The 16,348-nt window shown below is 42.3% G+C and overlaps 1 protein-coding gene across 3 annotated transcripts in view; it reads left to right on the top strand.

The window, feature by feature from the left end:
* RETREG1 (reticulophagy regulator 1) overlaps window positions 1–16,348 on the top strand; it is a 103,818-nt gene that overhangs the window by 61,221 nt on the left and 26,249 nt on the right. The window lies entirely within an intron of this gene.

Raw genomic sequence — 16,348 nt, 5'->3', positions numbered from 1 at the left:
TGCCTTACCAAGTCAGGGGTCGGTGCTAATAAGGCCAAGCAGGGGGTGAGTGCTAACAAGGCCAATTCAATTAAGATGGAAGTGGCCTATTCTCAGTTGACAAGTCAACAGTTGATAAGAAGGTGTGAGTATCAGCAGAGGGGAAATTACTTTTTGTAGTGACACATCCACTCCCAGTCTTTATTCAGACCTAATTTGATGGTGTCCAGTTTGCAAATTAATTCCAGTCCTGCAGTTTCTCACTGAAGTCTGTTTTTTGAAGTTTTTTTTGTTGAAGAATGGCCACTTTTAAGTCTGCTATTGAGTGTCCAGGGAGATTGAAGTGCTCTCCTACTGGTTTTTGAATGTTATAAGTCTTGATGTCTGATTTGCATCCAATTATTCTTTTGCATAAAGACTGTCCAGTTTGGTGTTTTATATATTGACACTGAAATGTTTATTTTGTGATTTGGCAGAATCAGGACTTCAAATGAATAACATTTGGCTTCAGTGTCATATTACACATTATTTTTAAAATTAACTCAATACTAGGAGCCTTGTATTATTGATCCTCCTCCTCCTTGGCAATCCTGGACTAGAGGATCGACTATATCTAAGAGATACTGGAGGCATGTGGAACCAGTGGTCTAAAGCAATCTTTTATGTAAGGGCTGGCCCATCAAAATTTGCTCCAAAAAGTAGGTCTGTTTGCAGACATATGGGATGGTAGCTGAAATGCGCAAAACATTTAAACTGGAATTTATGTAGCTCATCTATCAGAAAGTCTTACATGGATTAGAGCAAGCTACGTGTGTTGAGGATCTAGAGGATAGGATTCTCTCCAAGAAATTTTAAATTACAGTTTAATTATCAGTTTTGAGAAAGCCATCAGAGGAAAGTCAAAATATCCCCAAATCAAGTCATGGAATTGTAGAAAATCATCTCTAGCCACAGGCCAAGATAAGTTTTCCCCAGTATTGTAAAACAACTTGAAAGAATAACACTAACAGCTTGATCATCTGCTTTAGAAAGATTTGACTCTCAACTAGCAATGCCAGGCAAGTTCTTCATTTTACAGGAGTAGTAGTTTTCAGGAGCTTTCCTGAGACATGATATTCCCTTACCAATCGTAGAGAGAAAATAAGCGCAACAAATGCCAGCGTTAACGAGTAAGCCAGGGAGCATATTGGTACACGGATCAAACATGAATATATGTTTGGTTGAAACAGGGAAGGTACAGAGTCTCATGTACTATACCATCAGATCTGCAGTACAGTCCCCTGAAAAACACATCCAGGATCATCAAATGCTAATCATGTAATAAAATACTACAGTTATCTCCTGGAAACCATGAAGAAAAGCAAAAGAAACTTCTCTAACCAAAAAAGTCATATTGTTTTGAGTATGAAATGGATGTGCAGTCCGTAAGGGATACAGACACTAGAGTGTCTGAATGAGAGTGTGGATTGGTTAAGCTGACAAATTGTTCATCAGCAAGTGGAACCCACATTCAGAATCTTCCAGTGGATAACCGGAAACTTTGGATACAGGACTCAGAGTCTTCAGCTACCAGAAAAAATAGGCTTTAGTCAATATGATGTCCCAGATTAGGTCAGCTAAGGTATACATATCCTCTGATGCCCTTAGTTCCAGGAAAGATTCACAAGGTAAAAGAGGAAAGGAAATTTATATTACTTATACCAAATAAATAGGCACTCGCTTGGTTTCTACACCTAATGAAGATGTTCATACAGAGTTTAATTTAGGAGCAGTACACCGACTTTTTGAACTGAGGACCAGTACTATATCCAATTATGAAATGTCTAAATTAAATAGCATGGCTATTTGTAGTCCCAATCAGTCTCCGGGTTCTGAAGGTTTAACAGAAGGCACACAGTTAATGCAATGAGTCCCAGCCCTCAGTCAGGGTCCTGCAGCCGGAGCTGAGCAGTGAATCCAGGAGCTCAGATCCCACTGCAGGCTGAGCAGCAAGAAAGTTGTTCAGGACTCAGGTCCTCAGGTCCTGTAGCAGGAGCCGAGCAGCTCGTGCCGGGGGCTCTCCTCGTCGGGCTGCTCCTCGGACTCGGGTCTGGGGCGCTCGGGCAGCTCTCCTCGGAAGGCTCCGTGTCGGTCCGTCCGTACCTTGCCTGCGGGAGGCTCGGGTCCGTCCATGTCGGCGGGCTTTTATACTTCCTGTCCCGCCCCCTGACTTGGGGGGGAACAACAGGTGGTGGGCTCCGCCCACTGGAAGCGCGGAATGGGTGTGACCAAAGGTGAGGGGACACTTCTGATAGATAAGCGCTGGGTAAAGGTGGTTTACAAGGGCTGGGGCTCGCTGCTGCAGAGGTCTAAGAGTCCGAAAAAGGCCCTCCGCACTCAGTAGTCCAGTTCACCTGCCGTGGGCATGAACCATAATAACTGGCCAAGCCTAGAAACTGCCGCACCTGGCTGGCGCCGGTCGGGCGGGGGCAGTTGCGATGCCCTGGACCCCTGCGATCAGGGGTTTTACTGGCGGGCCCCCGTGGAGCCGAAGGGCAAATATCCCTACTTTAGGTCTAGGGTGTGATGTAGTGGCCCTCCTTCCGTATACCAGGGAGGTGAGGTGTGTCGGTTGGTCGTAAGGTGTGGGAAAAAGCGCGCAGGAGGCACGGGTCTGTTGGAGCTGGGGAGGAGGAGTAATACCCAAAGTCCTGGGCGCCGAGGTTATAGTCTGGGCTTGCGTGTCCTGGCGCTCTGAAGTTTGAGCACATACTGTAAGAGACCACAGAGGCAGTTGTTGACCCCCAGATTTCGCGAAACTTGTTTGAGCAGCCCGGGACGTGAAATTGGTCCGGTGCCTTAGGGGGGCAGGCGGCAGGGGGCAGCACGCGCGGCACGCATGCAATAGTCCTTACTTCTGGTACACCCGGGCCAGAAAGACGCCCCAGGATGATCCCAGCGCCTTGTCGTGCCGAGGTGCCCAGCGCTGGGGACATCGTGGGCCAGTTTAGGGGGGGTGGGGGGTCCTGGCAAAATCTGTTGTTGTGGTTCTTCCCCCTCTCCTCCTCGGGAGACGTCCTCCACCTCCCTCTGGTAGGGGGGGGGGGGTCCCCTCTCCCCTTGGCGGCGTGGCCTGCGCGGGCTACTCCTCAAGGCGGCGCAACACGGTGGGAAGTCGGGCCAGTCCGCCCCAGGTGCAAGCCTTCATCCCCGGTGATGATCCCATCGATGGTCAGTGTGGTCTGGGGCTGGGTAGGCTGTGTTATCTCCGTGGATACACTGCAGTGGAATCTTCTCCTGCCACCACCTGTCCCCTCAATGACCACGGGCACGGTGATCTTGAGACGGCCAAATGCACACTCCAGTTCAGGGCAATCCCGCTGCAAATGCAAATTGTTCCAATACAATTTGTTCCATCAGCTCTTCTGGTGTCTCGCAGATCGTCTGGGCGTCCCGTTAAATGGGGGGCAGGGATGGTGCCCACTGTTCCTGGTTCTCTCTCTCTCCTCTGCCCCCTTTTTCAGGTGTCTTCAGTTTTTCGCACATACATTCTGGGCAAAAAGGTCCTCAGAGAACCAACCACCATAGGTTGGGGGTTGGGCTGGGCTCTCAGGGGGGAGCCAGGCCGCCTCACCACACTCCCCAATCCGGTCTCAGTCGGGTTCTGGGTTTTGGGGTTTTGGGCGGAACACAGAAGAGGCACACGGTTAATGTAATGAGTCCCAGCCCTCAGGCGGGGACAGCAGCAACACTAGGGTCTAGGCTCAGACCTTTTCCGCAGTGACCTGGGGAGAGGGAGGAGCTGAGTGTGAGTGTGGGGGTGGGGGGGGACACAGGCCCACCCACTACGATCCGCTGCAGTCAGTGGATCCTGGCCGCAACAACACACTGACATGGCACGCCAGTGCCCTCAGCGGAGCCTGAACAGGAGAGTCCCGTCCTCCGGCGCTGGGCTCCAAATGAGAAAGGAAAAGACTTGTAGATCAGGACTGTTCAGAGCTATTTATTGTACTTATAACTAGGGCTGTCAAGCGATTAAAAAAAAATCTCCCCTGAAAGTGAGAACGTGCATTCACATGGCACTGTTGTAGCTGGTGTTGCAAGATATTTACATGCCAGATGCACTAAAGATTCATATGTCTCTTTATGCTTCAACCACCATTCCAAAGGACATGCATCCATGCTGATGATGGGTTCTGCTCGATAACAATCCAAAGCAGTACAGACCAACGTATGTTCATTTTCATCATCTGAGTCAGATGCCACCAGCAGAAGGTTGATTTTCTTTTTTAGTGGTTCGGGTTCTATAGTTTCCGCATCAGAGTGTTGCTCTTTTAAGACTTCTGAAAGCATGCTTCTCACCCCATCCCAATCAGTTTTGGAAGGCACTTCAGATTCTTAAATCTTGGGTCAAGTGCTGTAGTTATCTTTAGAAATCTCACATTGGTACCTTTTTTTATATTTTGTAAAATCTGCAGTGAAAGTGTTCTTAAAATGAACAACATGTGCTAGGTCATCATCTGAGACTGCTATAACATGAAATATATGGCAGAATGCAGGTAAAACACAAAGCAGGGTACATACAACTCTCCCCCAAGGAATTCAGTCACAAATTTAATTAATGCATTATTTTTTTAACAAGCATCATCAGCATGGAAGCATGTCCTCTGGAATGGTGGCCAAAGCATGAAGGGACATATGAATGTTTAGCATATCTAGCATGTAAATACCTTGCAATGCCAGCTACAAAAGTGCCATGCGAATGTCTGTTCTCACTTTCAGGTGACATTGTAAATAAGAAGCAGGCAGCATTATCTCCTGTAAATGTAAACAAACTTGCTTCTCTTAGCGATTGGCTGAACAAGAAGTAGGACTGAGTGTACTAGTAGGCTCTAAAGTTTTACATTGTTTTGTTTTTGAGTGCTGTTATGTAACAATCTACTTTTATAAATTGCACTTTCACAATAAAGAGATTGTACTATGGCACTTGTATGAGGTGAGTTGAAAAATACTATTTCTTGTTTATCATTTACCAACACAAAAGAACTCTAGAAAAAGCACTCTTCAACTCTTTTATCATGAAAAAAATCTGCTTTGATGAAAGCATGTGTAAGAATTTGCTTAAAATAATAACATTGGTCCACAACAGAGAGGTTTCAACACAAAAAGATGCTGTTCCTCAAATATTGTTTTCTTTTCCTCTAGGGTGGGCCAGTTTTAATGGTTGCAAGTATTAGTATGTTCAGAGTTCAGATAGCACCATTTAATGAAGTACTGACTTCTACAGATCATAGTTATCAAATGTTCCACATATCTCATTACCTATCGGGAATGAACATCATTGGCACCAATGCTGATCAAAATGTGTCCTATTTGTACCTGAATTTAATGGGAAAAATTGTTACTGAGTACATTTCAGTTTTATGCATTCATTATCTTTATTAACCATTAAAACTGGTTTCCTGAGAAGTAACTACATCTGCCAAAAGAGACTGAGATAGGAGCCTGATCCTTTACTGCTAAGTAGTCTTTTTGGACTTAACCTGAACATACACTTGATACAAATTACCATTGATTGTAGGTAATAATTTTGCCTTCATTTTTCCAAAACTTTTTCAAGCCAAGGACAAAAGTTGATCCAAACTGTTAAAGTTACAAAACATTGTACATTGTTAATGGGATTCATCCATTCAGAGCCTTTACAGCTTTGACAGTAGTGATATGCTTGGACTGGGGAGAGGTGTAATTAATTAGAGAGATTGGATTTGGAGATGTTGCTCTTTTCTTCTAGTGGTCAGTAAGTTTCATTAACTTCAATGTAAAAAGAAAATTCCTGACACTGAGAGGAAAGGTGCTGCCAGATCATTAGTGTTAAAGAAATATGGATAATATAGTGACTATAATGTAAAGTGCTGGTGAAATCCAGAGGACTTTCTTCAGGACTGCTTTTGTCAGATACGGTGAAGGAGAACTCCCACATGGATGCCCAGTGGTGGGACTGATTAGGAAGAGAGACTATAAAGATTGCTTTAGAAAACTTACTGTTTATAGTGAGTAAATTAATAACCACGAGTTTTGGTCAAAGAATGTTAATAGTTCACGTGGGTGAGGGCAGAATATATTTCTAGGTGGTGACTATATGCCTTGTTCCTTGCTAACTAAGCAATTCTATGAAACTGTTAAAAGAAAGATGTTTGTCTCATCTCCCCCTGTTTGATTTATGCCACAAATACAAATTTATTCCATTTGCTTTGTCATAGTCCGCTGACACAAATTACTCTCAATATCTTAATATACCTAATTATTGCATTGGGAGCTCCAAGTAGCATAGGAGAAAATACTTAGACTACATAATCAGCCTTCTAAACTAGACAGATACATCACTAAGAATGTGCAGTCTGAGTTAAGTGGTGTTTAAAACTTGATGTTTCTACTTAGCACTAAATGATTCCTACATACCACATTCAATGCTGTTCACAAATCTGTAATACTTTATTACAGTAAACATAATACTATTGCACCACCTTATGATAGAAGTTTTAGAAATTTTTGCCTGTGAGAGTTGTTAACATTACATAATTAAAATGATTAATGATAACCCTTAATTCTAGAAATATACATTAAAATCAATGTGCTTTTTCAAAGTAATTTATCTTATTTTTATTTTACATATTGAAATTTAATTTTGGGGGGGGGACTGGAAGCCATTTTTGTTATCTGTAACTGAATAACATGTAAAACTGATTTTCATGTGATGTCAAACTTGTCTGCATCTGTAAGCTTTTGGCATTAAGAAATTGCAGATGTAATATTTTAAATATCTAGTTTTATTTATGCAAAGGGGGCTTTGAAGAAGTGCGCTTTCTAGGATCTCTTCTACTTATATATAACTTCACAAACTTGCTTTCATTTATTCAAGTTTTATAACTATTGATAATACCCAGAAATAAATGTTCTTAGGCCTCTTAGTTGATTAGTTGTAATATTTATCAAACTCTGTAAAGTTCCTAACTGATGACTTTCTAATTGTTACTTAGAATTTACTTCTCTGTTGAGCTCTGGATTTTGATTTTTTGTAAAGACTGCAATAATAGATATATTAGTTGTTTTAATTTATAGATCTATAGGAATGTAACTTTCAACTCTACTGACTTGAGTAGTAGGTCCTAAATGGCATCTTCTAGTCCACAAAGCCTGCAGAGGCTCAAGGCAGATGTGATTATCGTTGTTGGAAAATTACAAAGGCTTGAAGCTGTGTAATTACTAACTCTTTGTTTGTGTTTATAATCCTCCAGTTGCCACATCATGTTCTGCTTTGTCATGGCTGTAATTTTGAGTGGTGTGTTCACGTGATTAAAAACATTCCAGCACAACTCGTAGAGATTTTTAAATCAGTAACATGAGATCAACTGACCTTCTGAGAAGAACTTGATGGGTCTTTGCTTGAGCAGATGTCTACATGCAAACTGAGAGCATGAGACCATTAGTCATTTCCAGAGAATGCGATGCTATTAAATCTCCTGGCCAGAGTTTGTGACCGTGATGGGTTGAAGCATCTGCTTTTACAGCTATGTGATAGCTTGTGCATTTGCTTGTCACAATTTTAGAAATGATGCAGCAGTTTGCCAGAAGGATGAGGAGAAGAAAAAAATAGCAGTTAAAAACAATGGTTTATTTTTGTTAGTTTTATACATCTGGTAGCATACACAAAAAAGGTAACGCTTCTATAAAGATACTGACATGAAAGGATTCATAGGATCATTCTTGTACAGGCATATATAACTCTATTATAAAAACCTAGTGGTCATTTCAGGCTCAATCCTGCAAACTGCTGAACACTGTAGCCACACTCAAGTGAAGTGATTTAAACACATGCTTAACTTTAAGCACTTAAGTAGTTCCATTGAATTCAGATGGAACTACTCACATGCTTTAAGTTAAACATGTTTAAGGTGTTGCTGAACTCTTAAACCCTGTTCAAGTTCCGATAAGGAAGGGTACTGAGAGCAGGGAGGTGGGTTCTGTTTTACAGGGGAGTACTAGACCCGGGACAGATGGCAAGATTGAGCAAATAAAGGATGGGGGAAAAAGAGACCTTTCCACTCAGATGTTCCTAAATCTCCTCTTCTCCTGGAATCCTACATTGAGAGCCCAAAAAGTCAAGTAGCTGGTAGAATCTTTAGTTATTTGTATGTTTAAAAAATACCACTAATTTCCTTAAATATTATTTTAAAATAAGGGATCTAAAATTATGGAGGGCTGCATTAAAAGAAAATGGTTTATGAATCAGCCGACAACAGAGGCAATACTGGTGATGCTTCATTAAGAGGGACGAGAGGCTAGTAAAATGAGAATCTGGTGTGCAACAGTGTTCAGTGTTGCGCTATGATGGGACTGTGAATGTTGGTAGTTGTATGAAGAGTTGTTGGCACAATGGAGGGAGTTGACAGGAATTCTCTGCGATAAGACTATGTCAAGTAAACTAAAGAGCAAAGTGTATAAGACCTTGATTAGGCCAGCCATGATGTAAGTAGGGAGGGATAGCTCAGTGGTTTGAGCATTGGCCTCCTAAACCCAGGGTTGTGAGTTCAATCCTTGAGGAGGCCATCTGGGGCAAAAATTGGTCCTGCTAGTGAAGGCAGGGGGCTGGACTCAATGACCTTTCGAGGTCCCTTCCAGTTCTAGGAGATTGATTAGTATTGGTAAGTATATGTAGGAATGCTGGCCATCAAGAAAGAGAAAACTACTACTACTTCACATTGCCAAAATGAGGATGCTCAGGTGGATTCTGGGTAAGACGAGAGGTAATTGGCTATGAAGTGAAACAGTACAAGCCATGATGCAGGTGGCCCCCATCACTCAAAAGCTGAGGGAGTATTAACTGAGATGGTTGTGTTATGTGAGACAAGACACAGGGCACTGTGGTCAGAGGGCATTAGATCTAGTAGTTACAGGACTAAGACCACAAGGACAACCCAGAAAAAAGTTGTCCAGGATGCTGAAGGAGAACATGTAAAAGGTTGGTGTCACCTGGAAAACTCACTCAACAGGAATTCTTGGAGACAAAGAACAAGATGAAGGCAAAGAAGAAGAATTATTTTTAAATGTTTTAGACCAAACGATAAAGAAAACTAGGTGTTTCAATAAAGGATAAGAAACAGTTGAAGTACTTTAGTGTTGCTATTTAAATTATCACTAAATTCCTGAGTTAACAAACCATCAAAATGAATTGATATTGTTCAGGGGTTCTCAAAGTTCATTGCACCGTGACCCCCTTTTGACAACCAAAATTACTACTTGACTCCGGGGAGAGAAGGGGACGAAGCATGAGCCCCAGTGCTTTGGGCTGAATTCCTCAGGCTTCGGCCCCAGGCATTGGGGGTTGGGCTTTGGCCCTAGGCCCTAGGAAGTCTATCGCCAGCCCTGGTGACCCTATTAAAATGGGGTCGCAACCCACTTTGGAGTCCCAACCCACAGTTTGAGATAAACTGATACGGGGGGAGGGATAGCTCAGTGGTTTGAGCATTGGCCTGCTAAACCCAGGGTTGTGAGTTCAATCCTTGAGGGGGCCACTTAGGGATCTAGGGCAAAATCAGTACTTGGTCCTGCTAGTGAAGGCAGGAGGACTCAATGGCCTTTCAAGGTCCCTTCCAGTTCTAGGAGATTGGTATATCTCCAATTATTATTATTTTTATTTAGTTCGTATCTTTCTTACAGTTACTGTTTCTGCTTGCAAACTCAATAAGACAGCCTTGCATTGGTTTATATTTGGAAAGTTATCTTTGCAACCATAGGAATTAAAATGTTTTAAATTAAAGCATATATTTTGCAGAAAATAAAGGAAAAAGTACAAGTTCACTAAAACCATGCTGTAAGGCAGGGATTGGCAACCTTTTGCACATGGCCCGTCAGAGAAAGCCGCTGGCAGCCCAGGACGGTTTCTTTACCTGCAGTGTCCGCAGGTTCGGCTGATCGCAGCTCACAGTTCACAGTTCCAGGCCAATGGGGGCTGCAGGAAACAGCACGGGCCGAGGGATGTGCTGGCCGCTGCTTCCTGCAGCCCCCATTGGCCTGAAATGGCAAACTGTGGCCAGTGGGGGCTGCAATTGGCCGAACCTGCAGCCGCTGCAGGTAAACAAACCGCCCCGGCCCGCCAGCAGATTTCCCTGATGTGCCGCGTGCCAAAGGTTGCTGATCCCTGCTGTAAGGTGTGATTTCACTGAGGGGTCATCCCACACACACACCGGAACAGTGTCTCGTCCAGAGAGGATTGTAGCATAGTCATTGTAATAAATGTTGCACTTCTTTATTTCTGTGTTAATGCTTCCAGAACCTCGGATGGAAAAATCTTTTGTATGTGTAAAGTGTTGTATCAACATTAAGTATGTGAAAGCCCATGCTGTGATGGTATGGGTATCTTACGTAATATGTAAAAAAGCCAAACTAAGAATTTAAAAATTGGATGGTAACAGACCACGAATCCCAGTGATGATTGACCCTGGTGATATTCTCAACCATGTAGCTGTTTCCATCAATTCACACTGAGTGAATAGACATCCTAGGCTTCAGAGTGACACATGGTGACAGACCTGGCATCTTACTCAATCCTCACAGCACCTCTGTGAGGAAGATGCATTATATTATTATGCCCTTTTTACAGATGGGCAAACTGAAGCACAAAGAGGTTGCCCGAGGTGACTTGCCAAGGTCACACTGCACATCAGAGTCCTGCCTTAACCACTGAGCCACACATGTCAACCAATGTTTTTATTGTTTGATGTAAAACATACATTGGATTTTACAAAGTCAAACATAAGGAGACAAGCTGAAAAGGTGAGACAGTACAATGAGTGTAGAAATAACATACATCTAGACTTAGAAGTACTATATTTAGTTTGATTCTTGCTTGGATTTAAATATTAAGTAATGATGATGTATAGAGCATGCCATCCTTTTTGTTACTCCTCAAGTCAGATTAATTGTCTGCAAAATAATCAGAGATCATTAACGTATGTAGGAGAGTTCTTCTAGTGGCATGCTGGTTTCATGTCTGTTAGTTCCTGGTAGTATTTTCACTTATTTATTTATTTTTAATTGGTATCCTATTTTGGGGAAGGTGGAAATACTATGTAACTTTTAAATGTTTGATTAGTCATTTAAGTAGAAAATTTAGGTAGTGCTTTAAATACATCCCCTTCCTTAACCAGAGTCAAGGCAAGTAACCAGTAATCCTGGGAACTGAGCCTGTATGGCTGAGTGGAGCAACCTAAATGATTTAAAACATTTTTTTTTTTAGTTGATTTAAATCAGGTCAAGACTTTGTAAAAGTAATTTGAAAAACTGTTGTTACAACTTCAGATTAAAATGTATAATGAACTAAATTATAAATGTCTGGTTTTTAATGCTACAACAGAGTATGTTACATTTTACAAAACCACTGTAGTAAAAAAAACCAAAATATTGAAAGTTAAGGCCCTGATGATGCAAACACTTAAGTAGGTACATAACTCAAATAATCTAATTGATTTCAGTGAGACTACACTCTGGTGTACAGAGATTATTGGTGAAGAGAGTTAAATATGAAAGACTCATAAAGGATTCAGAAATTAGGAAGTGGGTTTAAGAAGGAGGAAGCTTGGGGAAGAGAAAGTGAAAGGCTGTTCCGGGTGTCTGAGGCACCTGAGTGACAGTACAAAACCATAACTTGGAGAAGGGAGCAGTAAGGAGAGAGAAGCAGAGGGACAAGGGAGCAATGAGAATCACGATACAGGTGGGGACAAGATGTGCAAGGCTTTGAACATGAGCATCAGGAGCTAGAATTTGACATGGTTGAAATGGGAAATCACTGAAGAGACTGAAAGGGGATTGATAAGATTGGGGTATCAGTGAAAAAAATTAGTTTTAGTAGCTGTATTTTGGCTTAGGATTTGGGCTTTTGTTTTCTTTTGGGGTTTTAGTTTTTTTTGTTTGTGGTGGTGGTGTTCACTGTTTTTAATATATATAATATATACCGAATTTCCCCCCCAAAATAAAGGGAGAACAAAACAGTAAAGGAATGGGAGCGGGCGCAGAGAAGGAGAGCGACGTTGTCATTTCCAACTGCTAGGAATTAATCAAAGATTTCTAAAAATTAAGACCAGATATTTTCAAATTTGTCTGGGGTCCCCCTTCTCCATAGTGTTGTCCATTGTTTAACTGCCAGGTAAGCCAAGTTGTTGTGCTATGCTTCTATGCCTGGAGCCAATCTACTCTTCTATCTAGTCCAGGGGCTGGCAAACTTTTTGGTCTGAGGGCCACATCGGGTTTCGGAAATTGTATGGAGGGCCGGTTAGGGGAGGGGGTCATGGCCTCCTCCCCCCGCCGGACTCCTGCCCCATCCAACCCCATCCCCCGTTCCCTGACTGCCCTCCCAGGACCCCTGCCCTATCCACCCTCCCCCCCCCACACACCCTGTCCTCTGACCACCCCCGGAACTCCCACCCCTGACTGCCCCCCACTGCCCCATCCAACCCCTCCTCTCATTCCTGACAGCCCCACTGGGACCCCAGCCCCATCCAACCACCCCTTCTCCCTGTCCCCTGACTGCCCCCGTAACCCCTGCCACCCCATCCAACCTCTCCTCTCATTCCTGACTGTCCCGGTGGGACCCCTTCCCCCATTCAGCCCCCCGTTCCCCACCCCATGACCACCCCACCTCCTATCCATACCCCCACCCCATGACCACCATCCCAAACTACCCTGCCCTCTAGCCAACTCCCCCCCCCCCCCGGGCGCCCAGCCCCCGTACTGCACTGCCTGGAGCACTGGTGGCTGGCCTGCCTGGAGCCAGTCATGCCGTCGCCACTGCACAGCACAGAGCACCGGGTCAGGCCAGGCTCTGCAGCTGCCCTGCCCCAGGAGCTCACAGCCTGCCGCCCAGCACATTGTCCTGGCGGCGGGGTGAGCTGAGGCAGGGGGGGAGGGGTCGGGGGCGAGCCTCCCGGGCTAGAAGCTAAGGGGACAGGCAGGAGGGTCCCATGGGCTAGATTTGGCCCGCGGGCGATAGTTTGCCCACCTCTGTTCTAATCACTGAGTCATTTGGCTACAAGCACTGTTCTAGAGACCCAAGGTATACCCCTTTATACCAATATTTCAGTCATGAGACTTATCCCACCAAGTCTCTGTGGTACCAATTGTCATAATTTATCATATGGACGAATACTCTCAGTTCTTAATGTGTGTTCCCCATACTCCTTGCATTTGTGTATAAACATCTGAGATGTTGAGCAGATTTCCCCCCACTGATTTCCCTCTTGTTTCGCCTATGATCCTATTGTAATTTTTCGTGTTCTTTCCCCCTCTCAATATCTAGACCTCTGTTAAGATGGCCTCTTTTTATGCTTACCTGTTAGCTTTTGTCACATCCCCCTGGAACCTAGTTTGAAGCCCTTCTCATCAGGTTGGCAAGTCGGTATGCAAATATGTTCTTCCCCTTCTTGGTCAGGTAGATGCCCATCTTTTCCCAGCATACCTTCCTCCTGGAACTGCATGCCATGGTCGAGAAAGCTGAAGTCCTCCCATCGACACCATCCATGCAGCCATCCATTCATCTCCAGGATGTGCATGTCGCTGCCTGGGCCCTTACCTTCAACCAGGAGGATGAGTGAGAAGGCAACCTACTCCTCTCACCCTTTTCACTCTTGCTTCCTGAGTCCTGTAGTCACCACTGATCTACTTGGGGTCAGACCTGGCAGTATCCTTAGTGCCAGTGTAGATGAACAGCATGGTAAGAGGGACGGATGAACCTTGGCAACTTTTCCATAACATCTCAGATGTGTGCTACAGGCATGCAGCGCACATCTAAAGACATCATATCATGTTGGCAGATGGAAGCCTCCATCCTACTCAGATGGGAGTCCCCAACGACCAGCACCCTATCTCTCTCTCTGAAAAGAATGGTAGAATGCAGAAAGCACAGCTTGCTATTCGGCTGCTATTTTCTGTTTAAGTCTGACAAATTGTGAGTGGGCTCGGAGCCACAATATCTTGTGAGACTGCAATTGTATACCATATATTAATATTTATAAAGCTTAATAGCACAGTAATTTCTCTCAAATTAATTTTGTTGCTTATTGTTGGAGGTTAATTACTGATGTAGATAAGTGCCTATATAACATTAGTACGGAATAGTGTTTTCAAAACCGTCTCTATATTTTTAATTATTTTGATGCATATTTTTAAATATCTACAGTACTTCACAAGGGTACAAATAAGCTTAAATTAATGCTTGCAAAACACTTTGAAGTCTTATTTATAGTGTGTCATTTTTTCACATTTTGTACTGATGCAAGACAGTCTCATATTAAAAAATATAATGACAACAATATGCAATTAAGAGTGAATATTAGCTCATCACTAACTCCCTAACACACTGACTAAAGAGTAATTTAAAAACAATATACAAATTTTAATTAGGCATATGAGGTTTTACACAGCGAATGAGACCAAAGCAGCTTGTTATTTAACCAGCTTTCAGCTTAACAAAGTCAATCAATACAGGAAAAAGTTTGCAAGTTTTAAACCCACTGACACCAATAAAAAAGGCTAAACAAGTTAATACAGTGAAATTTTCAGCAAGAACCACATTCATTTTAAAATTTCTTAATGATTTGAAATTTTTAACAGTAAAGCCGTTTCTTTAAAATCCATTTTGAAATCATTTAAAAATATTCTATATTAGCATACCAACCCAAATAAATTGGACAAATGTTTTGGGGTTCATTTTGAGTACATTTGCCTTCCAAGTTCATGCTAGTTTAATTTTAAATAGCAAAAATGGAGCCAGTATAGCTCTTACAGTGAAATCTCACGATTTTTTACTACTCTGAATGGTATGAAAAACTGAAAATAATGGTAGTTTCTTTGCTATCTAGCTAAGAAAGTCTCCTCTTCCAATTGAATGGTAGAACAATCATCTGGAAAGAGGGGCCTGTGTTTGACAGCCTATAGTTTTATGCAGTGTTGCTGTAGCAGTGTCGGTCTCAGGATATTAGAGAGACCCACCTTGAGCCTATAATTTGTGTATTTAGCGCTGTGCGTCTAGTATGGGAGATTTTCTTTCCCCCCTTCCTCCTTTTATCTAGTTCTTTGGTTTCTCTTTAGTTTAACCTATCTGTGACCAAAAGAATTATTACTGCTAATAGAAAAGTTTTTGTTGATTGTTGTTGGCAATCTCCTAGTAATGCATTAGACTTAATAGGTTGAGTGTCAAAGTAAAAGAACTGTAGTACTGTATACATGTTACTTCCATACAGTCTGATCAATGCTGTGCTAACTGAGTAGTCACTGATCCGGTTGCCAACTCCCTATCTCCTAATGTGGGACATGTAATTCAGCTTCTAGATATATATGTGATGGCACGTCTTTTACATTAATGGGACATAATATTCATAGGCCAGTACCAATTGTTCATTCCATTTGCCACCGTTTCCTGTGTTCATGCACTCATCCAAGCTAAAATTAAAAGCAAACAGGCTATCACTTAAAATGTTGTCTAGGTTGCTAGGACAAAAATTAGATCTATTTTGTGGTTATTTTTTTCCCTAACATCTTTCTGCAAGTTCTATATGGGTTCTAATTCTTGTATATATGGGTTCTTTAAAAAAAAATCTAAAATAAAAATAGCCATAGGCCTGTTCTCTTGAGCAACCCTACAATAATAAATTAGGGTGCCTGCACAATAAACAAACAGAAAAAATAAGAAAATAGATGTAAACCTCAACCCGTCAGCAGATGGCTTTGGTTTTAGGATAGAAAAATAAATCTGATAAAGATTTCTCAAATTTGCAAAAAATTTCTCATTTGCATGCTAAAAATACCCACCAGAATATTATACAATAAATGAACCATATTTAATGGCACATAAGATGGCTTTACATGTATGAAAAATGCCCTGATAATGTCCTTTTTAAAAGGAAACACCAATAACACAAACTTGGTGTTTACTTAGTTGTGTAAGGCAGATGTGGATCTAGACTTTGAAATTAATGCTTCCAGCATTAATAAGCAATGATTCCAGCTGTGATTGTTTATAGGGACCTAGAAATATATTACACAGGACTGAGCTATCATGTATTTTAGGTCTGTTTAGCTATGTAGTTTCAATAAGAGAACGTATTGATAAAGAGTGTAAGATATTGCTATAAGCAAGAGTACAAGTAGTTTATTATTCAAAACACAGTCAAGCTGTGGAAAGATTCTGAAGCTAAGGAACCTGCATGTGTTTGACGACTGTACATAGGGATTTCCCAAATTTTAGCTTAGGCTTTTCATCACTGTGGCTAACTATTATTAATTGTTTGTATTCCAATATCATCTAAAAGACTCTGCCAGGTTTGAGGTTCCATTGTGC

This window comes from Mauremys reevesii, linkage group 2 (genome assembly GCF_016161935.1).
Source record: "Mauremys reevesii isolate NIE-2019 linkage group 2, ASM1616193v1, whole genome shotgun sequence".
Lineage (NCBI taxonomy): Eukaryota > Metazoa > Chordata > Testudines > Geoemydidae > Mauremys > Mauremys reevesii.
This window is presented reverse-complemented; position numbering and strand designations above follow the sequence as displayed.